This window comes from Cimex lectularius, unplaced genomic scaffold (assembly GCF_000648675.2).
Source record: "Cimex lectularius strain Harlan isolate CLEC.00 unplaced genomic scaffold, Clec_2.1 scaffold78, whole genome shotgun sequence".
In the NCBI taxonomy this organism is placed as follows: Eukaryota; Metazoa; Arthropoda; class Insecta; order Hemiptera; family Cimicidae; genus Cimex; species Cimex lectularius.
Window position 1 is genome coordinate 1,282,009 of NW_019392658.1, and position 23,819 is coordinate 1,305,827.

At 39.3% G+C, this 23,819-nt stretch overlaps 1 protein-coding gene across 1 annotated transcript in view; it reads right to left on the reverse strand.

Annotated features, from left to right (window-relative positions):
- LOC106663273 (zinc finger protein 423 homolog) overlaps positions 1-23,819 on the reverse strand; it is a 150,466-nt gene that overhangs the window by 56,549 nt on the left and 70,098 nt on the right. The gene's annotated exons all lie outside the window — the stretch shown is intronic.

Below are 23,819 nucleotides of genomic sequence, written 5' to 3' on the forward strand. Positions count from 1 at the left end.
ATCCACAAAACTCCTAGACTCATATCCAAACGGAAAATAGACAAAGCCTGACGCAAACAAATAATCGAAAAAGTAAATCTGTCTCGTGGCACGTCCTAGGTAAAAACCGTGCCCAAGAGCCACAGGTGATTTGTAGCGGCCCAATGATCCCGGGAAGCTGCATCTGCTCGGCTACCAGACTGGAAAGGAACACCTTGTCACCCACATCTTTACCCATGGCCACACTCAGCTTCCTAAGTCTATTAAGCCCCCCCCTTTTCAACACCTTATTCTTCGAAAACAAGTTCGATAACAAATACTGCTTGCCTAGAGGAACATTTACATGAACAGTTAAGATTAGGTGGTATATATTGATTTAAATTTTAAGCCTATTGAATGCTAACACGATTTTACAAACTTTCGGGTCGTTTTTGTGCGCATATCCTTTTGTTTTGGTTTGCCAGACCGCGTCAAGATACAATTTAAAAATAATATTCAAAGTAATCTAGTTCTTTACGAAATTTGAGCTTAAATAATTAAACTTCCATTGAGGATGGACGTCGTTCAACTATGGATGAAGTGTGGAGGTTATTGATGTGTATAGGGTGAGTTAAACGTCTCGAAAGTACGAGGCACAAGCTCGAGTGTGTTTTTAAGGAGACGTTCGGAGGATGGGGCAGGCACAACTCATAGCAGCACCATCTTTTATAATTTGTTTGATCAGGGGTTGTGGGGGTTAGGTGGCCCTTGGGAGAAGATCTCTCCCTCAAGCAATCTCAGTCCCTCCTTCCTCCCAATGCGCCAAGACTCAATTAAACTTTAAGATGATATGCAGGAGCTCCGTGCCATATCTCCTGGGCCTCCCAACACCACCTACACTCGGAATTACTATCCAATTACCGACCCCTTTACGCCTCCCATGTTAACCGCCGACGACGATTTCGGACGTTTAGACGTATTTCCGATGGATTTTGATTTTATCGCAGGCTTCAATCGGCGCCGCGTCATTGTTCTGTTTCTGGCCCTTTTTTAATTTTCTAAACCGTCTATTTTGTACTATTTTAATTCTGTTTGCTCTACGCTGATTCTTCTTCAAATAATTACTTCATTTTCTTATTTTTCTTAAACGCATGATGTCAAAACAAAAGGAAAATTGGATATAGGTTTTTTCTTGTTTTAACGGAACTATCGTTGCAATGTCCTGGCCGTGTCCTCATTCATCCCTAGGCTAAAATCATCGCTTCAGCAATGTCAAAAGTTAAATTCAAACAATTGTAATTTTCGATAAATTTGAAGCGGGTAAATTTCAATAATGAATAGAATTTAAACTGCCCAAATATGAATAAGGATATTGCCGATTTTGTAGTATTTACTTTCTCTAACATATCTCTTTTATTTTTTATTAAAATTTATTACAAATTATTGTTTTTTACTGAAGTACGGGAAGGAGAATAAGAAATTTTGAAAAATTACCAAATAAAAGGGTTTAATTCCATAATTTTGTTTATTGGACACAATATTAAAAAAAAGTTAATACTGTTTTCTCTGTTCGCTAAAACCTCTGTTAACCTGTTAGGCATACTGTTAATAAGGTTGTCACTAATTTCATAAGGAATTTCACCCCATAGACTGAGTTGTTGCAGGTCAACTGGCTGCGGATGGTGATCGAAAAGTCTTGTCTGCAAAGCATCCTACATGTGCTCAATGGGATTGAGGTCTGGAGGAAGGGGCAGATTAGAAATTCCAAGGTTTTCTTAGCATTGATGAAAAACTCTGCCTCTATGAGGTCTGGCATTGTCAGAAATCGAAAACCCCTGCCAATGAGATCCCTGATTTGAGGGATGTATTCTTCGATAATTTCTTGTACATAACGGCTGAGGTGACGTTGCCTTCAACAATATCGAGTCCAGTTCGCGCTCCAGGTAAATCCCAGGCCAAACCACTATACCGCCTCCTCCAAACTGCACTGAAGGGAGCACGAGCTGGGGCATAGCACTCATCACCTGTAGACTCTTCGGCGCCTGCTGTCTATACAGACATAAACGCGACTCATCAGTAAACATAAAAATATTCCAATTGTTATTCTCCTCTAGGCGCTCGCTGCACCATATTCTCCTGAATTGCTGGTGGCGGGCTGTTGCTGCAGGTCGTGTCAAAGGAGCATACAATGTGAGGCTAACTTACCAAAAATTACGATTACGAATTGTTTGTGTTGAGAAAGGCCATGCCAAAACATCTTGTACTTCATTTAGGATCTGGCGGGCACTATGGAAAGTGTCCCGACTTGAAGCTATGGCAATATTTCTGCTCTTAGCGGCATCATGCGCTGAGATCTACTACCATGCCTCAAATTGGCACTTCCTGTCTGTCGGAATCGGCCTAAAGCTCCGGAGACCACGCTCTGAGAAATACATCTGCGATATCCACTTGCCGGTGACCTCGATGACTCATTCTCACAATAATATTGCGAAATTCTGGTTCAAGATGATAGCTTTCCATGTTTAAAGAGAGTACAACTGGGTTAAAGGAGTAATCTTCATATTTACTTTTTTTCGGAGAGGGTTCGCAACAGCAGAGGTTATATCAACCCTCGGGGTGCCGTTGGTTTTGAAAAAAAGCCCATTTGAAAGTATGTCGGGTTCGAACGCAGGGCCGCCGGATTCGAACCTGAGACCTTTACCTTAGTGATGAACGCCTTGACAAGAGCTAAACAGTTGCGGCCACCGGCGCCCCCATATTTACTATTCTTAAGTAAATCCATTATTAAAAATGCGTATTAATATTTATTTGTTATTGGTTTGTATTTTCTATTTCGTTTTATCCAACTAACAAGAATATATCGGTGATTTAATTAAAATTAATGGAAAATGAATAAAATACAAAAACCCTATTCATGTTTTAGCAGTTTATATTACATAGACATATATTTCCACACCCTCAGGTTAAGCTAAATTTTGAGAAAATGAGATAATTGTACATTCAAGTAAATCATTAGGCTGGACAGACTGTTTATAACTGATTATGTCGAGAAGGAAAACGGCTCCATTTTAAACGCAATGTGCCTTTGTACACATCTAAAAAGTTACGTCGGAATTGCAATTATTCTAAGTGTCAATTCAAAAACTCTAATAACTCATATACTGAAATAAATTGTATTTATCTATGTCACAATGATACATAGATTGACCATAGTTTATTTATAACTGAATTTACAATTATCTTTGTCATTTTTTCAAACCAGTATGTACGAATGGCAGTGATTCCGTCTGTCGGTGTGCGTTACAAGGCTAGTAAAAATCACATAGGAAAGAAAACAACACAAAACTTAATTTCTGACCTTTGAAAATTAACTGTTTTAACTCCTCTACATTATTAATCTGAATTCATTTCAAGCTGCTTCAGAGTGAGGTGCGGCAAAGAGTTATCGGAAGTCAGACAGATCATTGGCTTGTTAAGAGCACGACCGAGCTCAAGAGTCTGGACCGAAAGGAAAGGATCGTGCTAACCCAATTGAGGATCGGCCATATTTGACACACGGGCAGCTGTTTGTGGGGAAAACGCCGCGTAGGTGTCTCGCTTGTATAGAAAGGTCGTCCAGTATATCACACTTAGTCGAGCAGTGACAGGCTTTGTCTCCTTATAGGGAGCAAGTCGGTATGGCACCGGATATAAATACAGCCCTTGAGAGTAAATTTTTGGATCTCCTGTTCCTGTTTTTAAGCGAAACTTCGTTTAATCCTACTTGATGTTCGAGATTAAATTTTGGAAATTTGTCAGCTTGCCATGTGGGTTTGAACATAAAATTTCTACAACTTTTCTATAAACCCAAAAACCCCACATGTCATGTCAATACACGATAGTTTTTCCGCATTATAACATCTTTTTTGAACATCTTTGTGCCGTTCGGTTTCCGGTTACCAAAAAAAATTGTTTTGATATTAAAGGGAAATTTGATATCAATTTGCGGCGAGAAGGAGAGAATGATACTGTTTCGCTTAGGAAAATCTCCTGGAACCTAAGGGGGCAGATAATGAGGCGCTTTCTATGGCTTAACTACCATGACCGCCTCGTGTCCCTCAGGCTGTATTCAATTTTCATTGTAGTTACCACACTTTCTATTATACCCTACAAACTAGGTAAATCTTTAAACAGATCTTATTAGCTTCTTGACAGTTCCTTATCCTTCGCTTTTTATCGTTGTCTTTCCGACGATATTGTTAACATTTGCTTCCTGATGTTTGGTTTATTTTTATTGATTTTTATTAGAAATACAGTCCAAGAGGAATCCACACAAGGAAACAGCATCACATGCAATAAAATATATTAGAATAGAATCAAATTAAATAGTACAATAAAAGGAAACCTTTTTCTTTTTAAGCACCATTTAAAGCCCCTACTTTTTTCAAAATGTTTTTCTTTTTATTTGACATTTATAAGTGTACAATTAAGTACGACAAGCAAATACAAGGGTGATAGAGAAATATAATTCACTTGTCTTGAGCTAAGAAGTCACCCAGTAGTGATACTTCGATGTCAATCAAGATGATATTATCTAGAGACCATCGGTGGTCAGACGGAGTTGTGGACTCTCGGGAAGTGTGGTTGAAAGTTGGGTTACTAAGGATTGGGATGACCAGTGAGTGAGGAGTGGAATTTGATGGCATAGGAAAAATAAGGAATATTGAGATCATACGATTCGACACATAGAAAGGAGCATTTGCAATACAACGGAAGGTTTCGGACTGGAAGGTTTGGATGGTTTAGCTGAACCCCATATTTCCATAAGGCCCGGAAGCACATCTCACCAAGCAAATCTCGGCCAACGTGAGACAACCAACCGCTGTTAATTGCTATGTGTGGACGGGAGGCGAACAAATCGGTTGGCTTGGTCGAGATTAGGACTTATAGCGGTAACATTTAAATCTCTTGTTATTTAAATTCCTTGGCCCCTACACTTTGTCTTGATGAGGATGAGCCAAGTGTTGGTTATCAACGTTCGGCCCAATTAGTTGTCTTCCGTTTGCCGAAATTTGCTTGGTGTGTATGTGCCTATACAGTCCATGTCGGTTTGAGTAATGTATGGTAGATAAAGAGGAGAACTCGGCACAACGTAACGCGACGTGACCCAACGCCACCCGACGCCTTATCGCATGTTGGTGAAGTGTGCACACCTGCTCGACGCAAGCACACGCCACGCCACAATCACACAGTGTACATCACACGGGATAATTCTGAGGAAGACACGGAAGAAACGGCAGCAGCAGCGATCTGCTTGCTTTCAATGGCGAACGGGAAAAACTTGGGGTCATGAAGTGAACCTCACTAAAGATGCATCTGCCGAATATTATACGTTGCTTTCTATATTAGAAAAGGAAGATAACGTTGATCAATTCCGCATGTATTTTCTACTTTATCTGCATGGAGCAAGCAGCAGGCTTTGCCATGCTCAAATAAAACATATCAATTCAACCATATCTTTCGATTTTGTACATTAATCTTGACAGGTTTTGCTCATATATGGCGATGTATAGTCTCCTAAGTAGCGAACACAGTTTGTCGTGGGTAGAGGAACTCCGTTGAAGTATACAGGAGGATACAGGCTTGCTCACCGTCATTGAAAAGAACTAGAATTTATTTGTATCCTCCATTTCTTTAGTCAAGGTTCAGGGAGTGGAAGGTCGGTCCTTCAGGGAACGAACGGAGCAAGGATCATTCTGAGTGGACAGGATTGCAGTGTCACCTGCGGGTGTGAACAGGGAAGTATTGGACAGGTTGGATGGGAAAGTGGGAAGAACCATATGTCACCCAGAAGTAACGATCTGCAAGGTAAGACTTTAAGTTAAGGTAGTAGGGAGGATGCCATTGAGTTTACTCAGCATCCCAGGATGCTAGACCCGATCGAATGCCCCCGCAGTGTCGAGAAAGGCGGGACAATGTTGTTTTTTCCACCAACGGAGGACGTTGTGCATTGGTTAGTTGGGTTTCGGAGAACTTTGAGCTAATTTTTCATAGGGTTGGGATGTGAGTGGTTATTAGGACGGAAAGCCCTTTAATATGGTATATTTAATATTTTTATGGTAAATAAAAAGTAGACTAGATCAGCCGGGGGGGGGGGCTTTTATCTCTCTCACTTGTGCAATAGTCCTATTAAAAATTCATAACTCATATGGAGTAGGATTTCGGATTTATATAAGCGCAAAACTGCACATGTATGTACATATATACACATGTACTGAGTGGAGCCTAACACTTCTCGTATTACTCTGGCAATTGCAACTTTTGTAAATTTCAATAAATTATGGACAGGTCTTGGGAATCACCCATCTCGGGTGATGGCAGTCTCGGGGTCAAACCTCGGTCTTATCCGTCCAGCAAACGAGGTTGAGCTCCGAGTGTCAACAGCTAGGTCAATTCAGCACACAAGATCAGCCTTCCTAGATCCAAACCCATTTACACTCTCACTCATTCATAAATATATTCTTTCTTATTTAAATATCAATCACTCAGGGTGGTGGAGTAGTTGATATTCATCCATCATCCTCTACACATATCATATGTAATCCTACACATATCCTAACTAAGTCCTAACCTCTCTAATAAATGTAGAGACTTCTCTACACACACACACACACACACACACACACACACACACACACACACAACACAACACAACACAACACAACACAACACAACACAACACAACACACACATACACACAGAGACAGACACACACACATCACCTAAAACTATCATTACCATCTACAATTAATCGGAACATGATATTCTGACACTTGCTGCGGTCCTTAAGCACTATTCTCATATCGGGTAGCATTCCTATCTATTATCGTAGTAGCTAAGGAATTGCACCCTTCTATGAGGTGGGACACATCGAGCAACCTTTCTCTACATGCTGGACACACTCCAAAAGTAAGTGTCCGTGTGTAAAACCTCGCATTATATGGATCTGATTCAAATTCAACGATATTACAACAGTAGAAAATTTGACCTGTTTTAGGTTTAAATTGTGTCAATAATATTTCGATTTTATGCCATTTTAAGTAAGAAATATAAGGCTGAATATAGTCAAAGCTCCTCAATTGTTTTATTTTATATCTCCTGGTTAAATTTATTTATGGAAGCCCAAATAATGCCATTACGTTCAGTTTATAAGGTTTTATAACCCTGACCAGTCCACGCAAGTCAGTGGATTCATTTTAATGTTTAATTTAACTAGAGGCTTTGGAAGGAAAATATGTTAGGTAATTTTTTTATTGATTTTCTAAAAAAATTGTAAACAGGGTTTTGGGAGTGCAAGAAACGAATATCAAATTTATTTCTCGCTAAAAAAAATATATTTTGACCTACTTTACAACGTCGCTCGGTGTTCCCCTCGTTAGTCATACATTTTCCATGACCACGCATAAAATGGGTTTTGTGCCCAAAAATCGCGAATAACTCGAAAACGGTTGAGAAATCGGGCAAATTTGAAGGTAACCAATTGAACGCTTATTAAAATTTCTTATCGCACCAGGATTATTTCCTGGTTCCACTGCTAAATTTGAAGGTTTCATAAAAAGTTCCAACATTCCCATGTTCCCGAATTTTTTAATTTACTGACGAATGACTATAGATAGGAAAACATTTGAAAAGCCATATTGTTCAGCGTAATAGTTTCTCAAAAATGAGACCTAGTGCAAGTCTGTGACTTAAAAGGCAGAGAAAATATGCAATTCCAAAGTTTATTTTTTTATGGGAAGTGTAGTATGTTCTTTTTGCAAGATGTCCTTAAGCCAAGATTTTTGGTTATGACTATTAATTCTTCAAGGTTCAATTTTTTTTAAAATACGACTTGATACTTGTTACATTGAAGAAATTGATATTTCGATTTTCTATGTTGCAGAATGTGCTATATTAACCAATCTCGGTAAGGAAGACCTCTTGGGTTGTGTGTGATTGATCTTCGCCTGTAGCAACTTTTCGTTTTGTTCGGAAGGTGCCGGAGATGATGTTTATCCCCCGGTTTTTACCATCCGAGGCGAAAGGAGCCGGCGGGGTAAATAATAGAAACTTATTGAACCAGGAGCTGTTAGTGACGGCGGGACGAATCGCAGGACGACTACGTGATCCTTGGAGCGCCACGTGCCACTCATGCTCGTCTCAGTCGAGCATTTAACAATAAGAAGACACTTCCAGCTTTGACGACAGTTTTTTTACCCTTCTTACCACAGAGGTTTGTGAGGTGTCGCCGTGCCTGGGCGCGCGTGAGGTGTCCGGGGACACCTGCCACACGCACAAGCCGAACGAGCAAACGATTTTTTCCCCTAGATTATAAAAGACGTGTTCAATGATATAACTAAGTTTGACTTCGTTCTTTAACGTAATCAAAAAGGATCTTCAGTAGTTCGAGCTCATAACTACTTTGAATCTCAAACGGCACAATTGTTCTTAAGGCCTTCGCCATCTTCTGTAGTGTATTTTTTACGAATTCGAAAATAACCAAACGTTCATTACTACGAAGATCCAAAGGAGGAATATCAGGATATTTCAAATAGTTCCTTTCCAATCCTGCAGAAACGCGTCGAAGGCCAGAAACTTGCATAATAAGTCATACCAGGATGATCAGAAACTACCAAGCTACAAGAGGAGTATTTATCAACGTATGATTTTTATCATTGAAACTAATTTTTTCTTTGAAAAACTATTTAACATGCTACATTGCTCAAGAAGTGTCTTATTCAGTTGGGTTTTGGGCCGAAGATGGCGAAAGGCCGAAACTCGCTTGAAAGTCCAAACCAGCGAGGAGCGGCGGACCGGAGTCGCTAGGATGGAATGTTTATCACCACGAAGACCTCAAGGACATACCAGACTTTTTCTCGTAGTTCATCGCTGATCATCTTGGCCTGCGAATGCCGAAACGCGTCTGACTGACCGAAATAGTATGAACCAAGATCAAGTTGATCAGAACTGATCAAACTACAAGAAAAGTATTTACTGATGTGATTTATTATTGCAATTAATTTTTGTTTTGAGAGGGAGAATAGTCGACTTAGACTGTTTAAGCGTAAACGAGAGAGAAAATGCGTATTCAATATTAGCGAGTCTGAGGAGGGTTCGACGAGCGTGGCCTATTCTCAAAGGATGGGTGAGGGCGAAGACAAATTTGGGGTTAAAGGCAACCGGCCCATGATGCGTATTCCGTAGGGCGACCCCTTGCCCCGTTCCAGGGTTCGAATGAATTATTTAATTAACCCAGAAGCTAGCCCCTCTATTGAACTTGTGTTAGACAATGCAACTAAGAAAGGGAGACATCTTAAGGAAGGGCAAATGTTACATGACCTTTGTCCCTTTCAATGGACAGGAACAAGAGCTTCTCACCCAAAGCTTTCAAGGGAATTAATTAATTTACCTTCTCTTCCTTCCTTATATCCTAAACTAATTTAAATTCTCCAGGCAGGAATGCCGACCTCAAGGGCGAACGGACAATGCGCCAGTTTACAGGAGATGTCTCAAACATTCGCTTTTGACTCGTTCTCATCTCGTCATTGACCGGACGAAATTGGATTCAAACGGAACGGTGAAATATTTCGTATTAAAGCTTGATCAATGACACCTAAATAAACGCCACTTAGTTGTAGTAGAGTCAAAACAAGACAGCATTCTTTTCAAATAGAAATTTAACAGAATTATCGAAATTCCTATAATTGATGGGCTGCTAAAGCATGAACCGTCTAAATTCCGTCTATTTTAACAAATCTGTGACATGAATAAAAGGACCTATTTCACTTTTCTAAGGCGGACAAAATGAGTCACATATCATAAAAGCTATGAAGATTTCTTTCAAAATGTGATATATTTATTACAATCTATTGCCTTATTTACATGATGTAATGAATAAAAAAGTCAGTGTCACGAGCGGGATTCGAGCCCACGACCTTCGGCTAAATACGCCGCTGCTCTACCACTTGACTATCATAACTTCGATCCGCTCGGACACGAACTTCCCACCTCAACCCACCTTTTGATTTCCCCCCTCTTTGCCATTTTTTAAATGTCGTGTAATCTGTTTGATTCTCGTCGACAAATGAAATGGCCAAGGAGAGCTTTAGTAGCTTCATTTTGCTTATTAAATCCATTAGTTTTCGTGGTCCGATTGACCACCTCTTTCAATTAATTATGATAGCTCAAGTGGTAGAGTAGAGGCGTATTTAGCCGAAGGTCGTGGGTTCGAATCCCGCTCGTGACATTGACTTCTTTATCTCAACCAATACCTTACATAAAATTAACTGAAAGAGGTTATTTGGCCAATTGGACCTCGAAATCTAATGGATTATGCAATGAGCTGGATTTGCAAGTACATAGATCATATGTCCTTGTGTTCATGTATGAAGGGAGTTAACTATCCGCGAGGACTTAATCCTCGTTTAGTAGGTCTTCTGGTGGAAAGAGGAAAATGTTTTGGGGATTATTTTTAGCGCGAGAGGGATTTTGAGGTCACGTAATAAGAAGCTTTGACTATGACGTCTGAGTACTTTTGATTGAAAGGACTATTCTATAGATGTGAAAAAGTTCAGCGGTTCTCCACAGTTCTAATCAGTATGTCCAAATTGGTTTTAGTATTATCTTTTATATTGTGAGTTAGTTTTTTCTCGAAACGTTAGATTTGCTGACAGTAGTATGTATATCAGTCCGGAACGTTTCTATGACTGTCGTGTGTGTTGGTTCCAGGTTAGTCTTGAGTCTAGATGGAACCCAAGGCAGCGGACGCCTTGGGGGAGTGTAGTCATGTCAAGTATTCTCGCAGAGAAATAAGTTATTGTAAAATGGTTGATACAAAGGATGTAAGAGTCCCATGTCTTGAAATGTATTTGTTCATTGTATCCTTACTCCACGACTTGAGATGTCGCTGGACAATCTACTGCTTTTATGCAAGAATTGGTTAAACTCTTGCGACCTCGATCCTCCAATTTGCGTCAATAGAAATGAGTAGAGTGGGCGTCGTTTCCTAAACAAAAGGATATTAAACTCTTCACGGTCGGGTGTCCCGCCCGTTTCGTTATTAACATCGGGGAGTGGATTCGGTCGAAAAGAGGATAAGGCGGTCTGGACGTCTTCGCTAGAGTGGCGAACCAAAAAACCGATCCTATAATTAAAGGGGAATCGACATATAGAGCGTTTTGTCCCCTCTGTCATTTTGTAATTTTCGGCCGTCACGATTCACCGCCCCGGCCGCATCCTATCCTTTTTTCGTTTCCCCTGCATATTTTTAACCTTATGGGCTTATTTTTAAAAGTCCTGTTACAACAGGCCACTGTATTTTATTCGTTTATGTAAACGTATCATATCATCTTTCCTATATTGTTTCAGCGCTCTCAGATGAGGGAGATAAAAAAAACAACGGAACCAGAAAAGGAACCCGTCACTGAAGTTGGCGAGAAACCGACTCAAAACAAACTTAAACAGCAAAAGAATGTAGACAGATTGATTATCTGCCAGAGCATATAGCAGGGCGTATTAATTTTGTATTATTTGGAGTTTATAAAATTTGAATGTGTTGGTTTGACATAATATTATAAGCCATGAGTTTGTTTCAGACAGAATATGCAACGAATTTCCCGGCCAGCATTTCATGGCTAACTTCTTCAATTTTTATCTCAACATTCGACTTAAGCCTCAATTCATCGTCTTTTGGGATCATCTTCGTCAATCATTTTTCATATATTCAAGAGTGGCGATATCGACGATGTAAATAATTGAGGAATTTCTTCATCCTCCTTGTTGCCGGCCTGCTCAGAAGCATATGTGGCTTTATGTGACTTAGCATTAGCATAAGGAATGATTCAGAGTCTAAGAAAGACATAAGAGACAAAACATCTTTCAGGATCATCTCCACGTGTATACCATTCATGGCCCTTCATCCATATATCAATATTTCCAGTGACTGTGTCATTTTCCAGGTCTTCTCTAAATACATTCACGGCCATCTACAAACCTCAATTCTTGCAATTTTAGTTCTACGGTGTTGCAGGGAGAATGAAGCCTTCCTAATCTAAGGATTGACTTCTCTTTAAGTCATCTGCTGACGGTCAACTCCGAAATCAGGTTTGTTAATTGTCCTGAATTAATGAAGTTTTTCATATATGGTGATGAATGATGATCCTGTCTAAATCATCGTAGAAATAAGCGCTTTTATTCCGCTGACATAAAAATCTTTATTTCGACTCACAATAATGCAGGCATTTTCGGCTTTACCGCTTTCTCTAAACATTTTATCACTCAAGAAGTAATCAAAATGTCTAACAAAGTGGAGTCTGTAGGCATAAGGTCGGGTGAATATGGACGGTGCGTTAACTTTTCATATCCTAAGTCCTTAAGTTTCCGCAGGGTTGGCATTGCGACATGTGTCCTGGCGTTACCCTGAAGAAGAATCGGCCCCTTACGATGTACCAATGATGGACAAAGACATTGCAGTTTCCCGTCCATTTTGCTTCTTGGCAATATTTCTCTGTTGTGATAGTTTCACAACAATTCAAGAAATTATATCAACAACTCCAGCAATTACCATAACTTTTTTGGGTGTAGATTTGGTTTCGGAAAGAGTTATGGCGCTCCATCCTTGTCCAATCACTAACCTGTATGCCTCCTGTTAGCGCACAGAATCCATTCCTCATGGCACGTGATGATTGGATCGAGAAATTGAACATGTTGGTGGTGCCACAGAAGAGACGTGTAAATTTCTATTTCTTTAAGCTTAGGTTAGTTCGTGCGATACCCACTGGTCGAGCTTTTTTACTTGACTAATTTGCTCCATATGGCGACCTCAATTTCCCGTGTTGTCTTACGTGAATTTTCTTCAATTAACGTTTTAAGTCGGTCGACGTCCACGACAGAAGGCCTTCCGCGACCTTCCCTGTCTTCGAGATTGAAAACTGATAAAATCTCTGAAACGATCGCAGCAACGTGCATTCGCTAATGCTTCCCTTTCCCCAAACTGTATTGATGTTACGGGGGGTTTGGGCCGAACTTCGCCCAAGTTTAAATTCGTATAAATAAATTTGACGAAAATCTAGTTTGAATAGATTTAGTTTCGCAGGTCCTCACTCCTTTAAAATTCAATATAAACTAAAATCCACTATGTTTAGTGGTCTGATTGACCAAATTACTTCTTTAAATTAATTATTCTTTTTTTGTAAGGTCTGGTTGAAATGAAAATCTTAGTGTAAAGAGCGGGATTCGAATCCACGACCTTCGGCTCAATACGCCGCTGCGCTAACCGCTATTGTGACTTCGATCCACTCGGACACGAAACATAATGGATTTAATAAATAAAACGAAGTATCGTTTCACTAACTATAAGCTCCCCTTATAATTAACTTCATAAATCGCCGAGAATCGAATCCTGATTAAACGACAATTGGAAAATGGCAAAAAGGAGGGAAAATTCGAAAGGTTGCAGGTTGAGATGGGGAGTTGGCGTCCGAGTTGATCGAAGTAATAATAGCTCAGGTGGTTTGAGCAGCTATTAATTATGATAGCTCAAGTGGTGAAGTAGAGGCGTATTCAGCCAAAGGCCGTGGGTTCGAATCCCGCTCGTGACACTAACTTTTTCATTTTAACCAGACCTTACCTAAAAAGAATAATAAATAAACCAAAATGTTTTACATAAAAGAGAACAGTTAAAAGTATTTATTATAATCCATAAATTAGATTTGAGGATTTAGCTTTATTTCCGTGACAAGCACTTGCGAAAATACAACAAATTTTCAAAACCTGCCTTAATGTTGTATCAACACAATATTTTGTTCCTTCTTTTGTTGGTCAAAGGTGATTGATTATTAATGATACATTTGTAGGTGTTAGAATATTTTTGAGGGAGAGAGAATTTGACGTTTTGTTTAATTAAAATTTTCTTCGGTTTTGACTATTTTACAGTATTTCTGCACCCACCTTTGAGGTGTCGAGTAAATCTTAATAAATAATGAGATCATTTGGGGCACGAAGGCACCTTGGAAAAAGAGCCCTTTGTAGAATAATGTATACAAAAACAACAAAGTTCTAGGAATAATTATTAAAAAAATATTTAAGTTAATTTAAAAAAGGCTCCGGTCTGATTGGATAGAAGGAAGGGTGCACAGAGCTCCTCTGGGAGACGAGGCACAAAAACTGTTGATTGCGCCGGAAAAATGAAACAATTCCCAAGACTTATTTTGTGTGTGATGGTGGATTCCTGGGCGGGTAAGAACAATACAGTAGGGGCGGGGTAGAATAAGCCCCTTAGGATCTCTTTTCATCTCATAACATCACGCCGCGATGAAATTTTCCCCTGTAGCCACCCTGCAATAGATCTCACTCTCCAACCCTTCAACGTACACTTCTCATACGTTAAACAGCTACCTCGCACGCCTCGCCCACCACCTAGATGTTCATCAATCGGTCCCCACTTAGCACAGTTTAATAACCATTAATCCATGTCAGTTTTATCTGATTGATAACGTCTTTTCACTTGTTATTTCATCAAAAATATCATTATTTGGATTGTGATCCAGATTATTTGGAGATCGTGAGGTGCAGTCTGGTGTGACGTTGGTTTTAGAAAACATTTTCTTTATCGTGCCAACGTTTCGAATTTATTGAGATCATCTTCAGGGCTCAAAGTGTTTGTATTCTGTGTAAATGTGTCATTATTGTGTGTCGTGTTGAGAGTGCCCAACACTATCATTATAATATTATTTATTAAACAATTATAAACAAAACGTGAATAGTAAAAAGGAAAAACCCCGATTCAGCTGATCTTATTGTACGATACACTTTCATATCATAGGCTGGTAAACATCCATAGTTAACTACATAAGTAACTGAAAACATGACGTGGTGAAATCTTTATTCATCATACATTTGACATAAGAAATCTATACACATACAAGACGCATATTGGGGCGCGACGCAGCACAGCACAATTGACAGAGGCGTGACGCTGTGGCACTAGCATAGATTTTGCGCCGCGTGTTGGGGTCATGTTATACTGAGCATCATGGGATATCGTTATTTTCCAAGATGAACCTTCCGTCCTGACTGTTTTCACTAGTTTTAGAATACGTCTCAAAGGTTCGTGATATCTAAAATTTTAAATATTTACGATGCGATACAGCTAGGAGTAAGTTAAGTTGGAGTAATAAAAAAAGGACATTGACGGTTTGAAACTGTTTAACTCTTTTTGGAGGCGGCGAACGATGTCTAAACATACCGGCCAATTCATTGTTGTAATCCCTATATCCTCCAAGAAATGGGTGACAACTCGAGCTACACGCGGTCGAGTATTATCGTGCATTAACACGAAGTTGGCCCTAATAAATGGAGCGAATGGCACCACAGCTTCCAGAAGAAACCTTAGTGCAGTTCATTCTGTATGATAATCAGTTCGGTACGGACATAACCGATGATTCAACCCCATACCATAAGAGACCGTCTGTGAGACGGTTGTGATTCTATGTCTCCCCGAACCGTACTGCGGCCTAGCAGCCAGCCACAAGTGAGGATACATCGTAAAATGGATCCTTAACGTGTCCAAAACTTGGTGGAACAATACCACAGGTATGAGGCACGCAAAGAGGTCCATAGAAGGACCATCCGCAAAACTTGCAAAAGAATTACTGGAAGACAACCGCAACCGAAGCAGGATTCTGGTTGAACTCCTGACAGGGCACTGCCACTTACGGCACATGCACCGGATAGGAGTACAGATAGAAGAAACACTGTGCAGTTACTGCCAAGAAGAGGAGGAGACCGCAGAACACATTTTATGTTTCTGTGAAGATCTATGTAGGTGCATGTTCTTGCAACTAGGACAAGAAAACCCACGAGCAAGATCGTACACCAAGGAGCTGCTGGCAATGCTGTGGAGGCTGGTTAATAATCTGAAGCTGGCCAGTGAGTTTTAAATAACAGAGGAGCACAATAGATCTATTCAGGTCGAGGCGCAGTAGGACTTGTGGCCGCCTCTTTTATCCCTATCCCAGTTGTAGAGAACCTGATGCGCACTTCTTGAGACTAGGCTCTTCTCAATAAGCCTTCTGAGGACTGTTTTAGAGCTACAAGCCGTGCATTACGGTACGGATCGTTCGCAGTTGACTACCTTTCAAGGGAACCTTTAAATGAATGTTCTCTAATGTGGTAAGAGGTATAAAACTATCAGCTCTAGCCGTCGTAAATGGCGATCGACCACTACCTCTCTTCGATCGATACTTCCGGTGGTCCTAAACCTATTTCGACCATCGTGGATGGTAGAGCGCGTCATACCCAGGATAACGGACGCTACGTCCATCTGTGGCAAAAGCATCTGAGAGATCTTTTCGACTTAAAACCATACTTTTAAGACAAAAATTAATAATTAATTTTTTACTTAAATTTATTGTTTCATCAAAGGGCGTCCGACTCGTGTTTGACACGCTTGCGGTCCTGGGTTCGAGTCCCGGTACGGTCCATGGAGATTTAATTGTAAATATTATGGAGAAAGTTTTTCAACCCCTCATCCGCGATGCCCAACGGGTAATTGGACGTTAAACCCACCTGTATGACAGTAATTACTTTATTTTGCTTTTATTAAAGGTGAAAGGTCATTCCATTCATTTTAAACTAATAAAACTGGGAAGCGTCCAGCGTGTGCATGGGCTGATTACTGTTTGTTTTGAAGACAGGTTGTGTACAAAAGCTATATGATTTTAAAACCTTTTTGATGTTGAAATATTATTACAAATAAATTTAATTCAATTCAAATTGCAATTATTGTGACTGTTTCATATTACAATCGACTCCTGTTCATTCGAAACTCGAAAATTTGAATTTCTTGAATAGGAATTCCTGAGCAAGTCACTTTGATAAATCGAAAAATGTTGTGTATTTTGATAAATACAGGGGAAAAAAATAATGCTATAACCGAAATGAGCCCACTTCCCATCTTTGTAATTTGAACTTTATCTTTGTTATATTCCCCTAAATTCCCTATTTATCTAGTTTTTATGTTCTGCGGTAAGAGTTTTTTCAATGTGTTCTCAGCACTGGTTACTTTGGAAAATCATTTAATCAAAGAACGACAAGCCACATGCAAACAAAAACCGCTTCACGATTTTTTTAATAACGCAATAAGAATGTTCAATTTTACAGTTGATCTATTTTCCGCTTTTGTCGTTATTTTTAGTATGCTTTATACAATTTAAATTGTACATGTACAATTGAAGTAATAACCTGGAAAAATGCATATCAATTTTTTTTTCCTCTTCAGAATTCAAATATAGCTTTTTCCAGTCAAATGAAACTTTTTTTTCAAACAAATGAAACCGTTTTTTCAAACAATTGATACCTTTTTCCAAGGAAATGAAACCATTCTTCAAGCAGAGGAAACCTTTTTCCAAGGAAATGAAACCATTCTTCAAGCAGAGGAAACCTTTTTCCAAGGAAATGAAACCATTCTTCAAGCAGAGGAAACCTTTTTCCAAGGAAATGAAACCATTCTTCAAGCAGAGGAAACCTTTTTCCAAGCAAATGAAACCATTTTTCAAGCAAATGAAGCCCTAACTAAAGAAAGAAACGTATAAGTACGTAGGCCTTAAGGTTCCATTATTGTATTATATTACTATTCAACCATCATTAAATTATTATTAGTACTACAATGTTATTAATTTATTCCTCTACAAAATTATTATCATTAGGTTTTAGGTTTCATTTGCTTGAAAAAAGGTTTCATCTGTTTGAAAAAACGTTTCATTCGCTTAGCAAAAGGTTTCGTTTGCATGGAAAAAGGTTTCATCTGCTTGAAAAATGGTTTCATTTGCTTGGAAAAAGGATTTATTTGCTTGCAAAAGGTTTCATCTGCTTGAAAAAACGTTTCATTTGCTTAGAAAAAGGATTCATTTGCATGGAAAAAAGGTTTCACTCACTCAAAGTGTTTGTTTTCTGTGTAGATGTGTCACACACAAGAAGGACACAACGACACAAAAAACAACCACTTCGAGTGAGTACAAATATTTTGATTGAATTTAAAAATTCTAACATTGTACAAATTCATTTTTTTGCCCCACATTCTACATGTATTTGTAAAATTTAAACAATGTTTATTAACCCCAGGCCCTGAAGATGATCTCAATAAAGATCGAAACGTTGGCACGATCAAAATTTTTTTTTCAAAAACCTACGCTAACGGTATTAAACACCACACATTTCTGCTTGAAAAAAGGTTTCTTTTGGTTGGGAAAAGGTTTGATCTGCTTGAAAAACGGTTTCATTTGACTGGAAAATGCTGTATCTTGATAATTCGATTTATTTTTGTGGCCCTTTGGGTTTCGAATTATCAAGAGTCGACTGATCGTTCAGACAGGTCAAACGATTTAGGATAGTCAAGCCAAATTGATCTGGAAACGACCAAATTTCACCTGTCTAATGGTTACTGGTGATTAAGAATAATAACCCCCTCACACGTAATCACAGGGGTGTGATATTCGTTGTGGGGGTGGTTTTAAAACGTGAAATGAGTTGAAATAGGGAGATTTGTTGATACAATGGTAAGTTCAATTAAGTAGAAGATAAATCGACTCATCGTGTCCCGGCTGTGAGAGTGTAGGTCACGGTCGAACGCAGAGGGTTGGAGGAGCAATGCCGTGGCGGGGGCGGCGGGGGTTGTCGTCGGGTGGGGAGGCGGTTCATTGCCCGTGTCAACAATGAAGATGTTGTCTCATCTTCAGTGTGTAGTATTGATTACGCCGTTACTACGCTTAACTGATTGAAGGGCTAATGAATAAGAAAACGGGAAGCGAGTCGGCCGGCTCCCAGGAGCAAATTAACCGTGTCCGACATCGTGTCAACACCACCGATTCACTCCGCCCCTCACCCCTGACCGGTTCCTGGATGTTTATTCGCCCTGCTGCTTCCTCTTTCTGACAATATCTGCAAATCTACACGGGTCCCTAATGACAGTCGCTAGCCGACCATGGACAAGAGCATTTAATCCACTCCGAACGAACCTTTATCGTTGTTTACACAATTAACACATATCACACACATAAAGGTTGAAAAAACTCGATTCATACACAATTTTGCCTTTCAAAAATTGTTAAGCTTATGGACTACTTTTTTCACCAACTTTATCTGGCTAATACATAATACAGGAAAAAAAAAGATACAATTGGTGCAAATTTACTTGTGAAAAAGAAAACTATATACGAAGAGTGGAAATTCCAAACGTTCTAAGTGCCAATTTCCTCAAAACGAGATTTTTTTCTTAACATATTCTATGTGCCATCGCCAATAACCCTAATAATGTTCTAAGTGCCAAACCTGTTTAAAAGTGGTTTATTGCGTTCCTCAAAGATTGCACTGGTCAAAGTATGAGACACGATTTTTCCAAAGGTTCTATGTGCCATGGCGTATCAACTATTCCAAGCAAATTTCCCAATTACAAAGGTTACTATGATAAAAGTTTCCTAAGATGATCCAGGTTTTATCCGGTATAAGTCCGCATCCAATGACACAGAATTGTGGAAACGTGTTAGTGTACTAAAAAAAGGGGCTAAACCTGATGATATTAAAAGAGTTTGTATGTCATTGATTCAGAATCCATTCCTGTCGGATAGTAAGAAAAATATTTTCTGCCATGTTGGATTTTTGCCAGAAACTACTAAAAACTATTATCTAAACATTCTAAATAATTAAAACTTTAATTTATCTTTAAACGTTAATTTAATCCATTAAGTTATTTAGGTTTACTATATTCTATGTATCAATATAGTTTTCATTCAAAGTGTGTTCATTCAATGTACCACGGTGCATAGAATGTTTCTTCAATTTCTTATTTTTTCGCATATTAAGGAGTTTGTTTTTGTTTTTCATTGTACTAGCTGCGAAAGACTATATAAGATACAGAAATTCTTTGAGTTTGTATAAATCAACGGACTGCCCATCAGAAAAACCGACCACCTGGTTTTTGCAGGAAAAAATGCACAACTTGGGAAATGCATATTTTATCAGCCTTTTAAGTCACAGACCTGCGCTAGGTCTCATTTTTTTACATCGAGCAAGAAGGTTTTTAAATGTTTCCGTACCTTCAGTCATTCATCAGTAAATTCAAAAATTCGGGAACATGTCAATTTTTGCACTTTTTACAATAATTTCAAATTGAGCCGGGGCGCTAGGAAATCGTCCTGGAGCGACGCCCTTTAACAATCCATATGAAATTTTAATAAGCTTTCAATTGGTCACCTTCCAATTTGCCCGATTTCTCAACAGTTTTCGAGTTATTCGCAATTTTTGGGAGAAAAAAAACGTGTTTTTTACGAACTCATGGAAAAAAAAACAGAACACTCTCTCCCGATTTTCAAGGATGCATAAATTTTGATCCGTCACGTTTTCGCAAATTTTACGTTCTACAACTTTTGTTCCGAGGACTTTTCCAAAAAACTGATCAGGGAAGCGACAAGTCTTCCTTTTTCTTACTTTGATCTGCTATCGATAACCTCTGGTTTACCTCATCAGGGAAATTCTAATTTTCTTTCCCATTTCAAAGGTGTTGTGTGGCAGTTTGCCTTCGAATAACGTTTTGAAACAATAGGTTTATGTATGGTAAAAAATGGAGAGTGATCAGTTTTTTCATAAGCACGTAAAAAAACACGTTTTTGCCCAAAAATCGCGAATAACTCACTACCCAATTTGAAGTTTTCGTAAAAACTTCAAAAATTAACATGTTCCCTAATTTTTGAATTTACTGACTGAAGCTAGCAAAACATTTAAAAACATTCTTGCTCAGTGTAAAATAAAAAAATGAGATCAAGCGCAAGTCTGCTATAAAATATGCATTTCCAAAGTGTTTTAAGTTATAAACCTGCGCGCTAGGTCTTATTATTTAGAAATTTTTTCGCTGAATAAGATGACTTTGTTAAATGTTTTCCTAGCTTCGGTCATAATAAGTAAATTTAAAAATTCTGGAACATGTCAATTTTTGCACTTTTTACGGAAACTTTAAATTGAGCTGTGGAAGATGATCTCAATAAAGATAAAGAAACGTTGGCGCGATAAAGAAAATGTTTTTCTAAAATCTAGGTAACACCAGACCGCATCTCACGATCTCCGAATAATCATTGACTGACGGTCACTAAACGCCACATATCTCTGTTGATATTTTTGTGCTTGCATTTGTTTTCTCGATTTGTCTCAATTCTCAGGTCGACATTCCACCCAGCCCAAGAATGGCATTAAGATGGGTGTTGATTATTTAGTCGCCGTTTTGAGAAAACGGGGGGGGGGGTAACTCTCGCTTCCTGTGACAAGCGAGCAGGACCGAGACGATTTGGAAAGCGGAGCGAGACGGACGGGCAAAGATTGGCGGTTAGGGTTCCGTCGGGAGATGGCAAGGCGTCATAACAGGTGTTAACCGTGCAATGAGAGCAATTTGTTATGAATCACAAACTGGTGCGTGTAATGGTCGTAATTTCCACGCGGGTTCCACCATGTTTACGGAGCCTCCGAGTCGCTATCTCCCTGACAAATTTTATGTTTACTGTGGGCACTGCTAATAAACGTTTTGAGCGTGTACCCCTCGAGGGGTGACTTACTAACTCCTTATTACTTCAATTACAGCTACTCGGGTGCCGGGGACGATTTGTGGCTTAATCCTCCCTTTGAAAACACGACTCTTTGGCACAAATTGTTATAACCGGCCCTCCTCCTTATCTCGATGTGAAAACTTGCATTATTTTCTATTACGCCCAGTACAACCCGACACACAAATTTACAACAACCTATATCCAGTGATTTCGCCACAATTATACATATTCTCCAACATAACGTCTATATTTCAACTACCTTTTAGAGAAGAAGTTTAATAATTTAATTTATCTCGCCTCTGACAAAGAATCGCACTTAAGTTAACACTTTTCTATCCACCTGAACTTTTCTCTCAGTTTTCCGAAATCTCGTTTCCCCTGTCTATCGAATTCACTTAAAATGAGAATTATTCTTTTACTGTGCAGTATTTGTAAATATTTCGAGAGAAATCTTTAATTATCACAGAATGAGATATGTAATCTTGGCTTTTGTCCTAGTACACACGAGGCGTTGAATCGCCCGATCGATCACGCGTTAATAGGCGCTTGCAGGGAGCACATTGTGGCGCTTGAACTCACGTTTTTGGTTCAGTCTCACAATGGAAGTCGAAGAAGTAGTTTGTTTATGGTACCTCTACACTTCTCTACTCTAAGGTTGACATTGCAGAACAAAATTGTAGGATGGTGAGTATTCTAGGAAGCGATGTTTTGGATTTCCTAAGCACTGCAGCCTTTTGGCTTTGTGTACTTTTCTTTGGTCAAGTTCAATTGTTACGCTCGTTAGCGAAATGCCAAGGAGGTAACAGAAGCGGGCATATACTCGTTTTAAACCCATTTAGGACAGTATATGAATATTTAAGATCAAAAAACATTCAACACTTCCGAATCATGCTGCGTTGCTGCACTGCTCGACGGTGAAACAACCTCTGAACTACTCGCATGTGAAAAACGTGTAGGTTCATGACGAGTTGGCATCACTAGTGATGGTTGTGACTGGTATGCTGGAGTTACCAGTCGTGGTGTCATGGATTCGGCAGAAAGTTCTGGTAGGTCTGTAGGAATTTTGATGAGTATTTGCAGGGGTATAGACCTCCTGCGCTCTTTGTATTACTACCAGTAAATCAATTTTGGTTTTTAATCTGCCACGTTCGGGAACTTTCTGCAATTCTTTATAAAGGGAAAGGCAGAACGATTTGTCTTCATCTTGATTCTGGAGCTCCAATTCTCTATTTTCCCTGGCAGTTCAAGCTTTTAGTTAGAATGTCCGAAAAATGTTGGACAATTGGGTTCAATTTAAATTTTTTATTGACTCGTGTCGTATGTTACCTAGTTCTGTCAGCTTACAGCTACATCGGCTGAGTAGGAGGACTCTACTGCAGGACTTACATCATCATCATCAAAGTTGCTAGAGGTTGTTTTGTTACTACTACTTTTCTGCATTTCCAAATAGAACAACAAGCTCCTCCTAAGATGACGTCTTCAAGCTTCTATTTTTATAATCAGAACACTCTACATTCCATATAGCCGGTCTTTTTTCAATTTCATCAATCAGGAGATCGATATCAAAAATATCCCTCTTTTCCGTCATTTTGCAATGAATCGCTTGGAAACGCGCATTCAACTGAACAGTTGTATTAGGATGGGTACCTCGAGATTTAGGGTAGTTTTTCGCTAACGTGCGTTAGCCCGATCGCGCGATTCAACGCTTTGTGTGTACTAGGCCTAAGGATAGGATGGTGAGTATTCTAGGAAGCGATGTTTTGGATTTCCTAAGCACTGCAGCCTTTTGGCTTTGTGTACTTTTCTTTGGTCAAGTTCAATTGTTACGCGCGTTAGCGAAATGCCAAGGAGGTAACAGAAGCGGGCATATACTCGTTTTTGCTCAACAGGCGCTCCAACGCGCCATTCGAAGCTTACCCAACCAACGCGCGATGGACCAACGTCATAAGGTACCAATTCTTTTTCCCAGGTCATCTTTGTAACCTAGCTTATGTCCTCCATTGAGCAGTTCCTTCCCGTCCGAAGATAATATATATGTGTTCTTTGTGTCATGTGTAGGTGTTTTATGAAAATCCAGTGAGCAGCATAGAACTATATCACACTCCTGAGTTTTTACCCTGGTTATATGCTGGAATATGTGCTATCTTTACCGGTTCTTTAACCATTTCAGTTCATTACTCAAAAATTACTTTGTGCCCTGGCATCCTATGTTGTTATGTTTGCCCAGGTTTTGATGCATGCACCGACTAGTTTGGA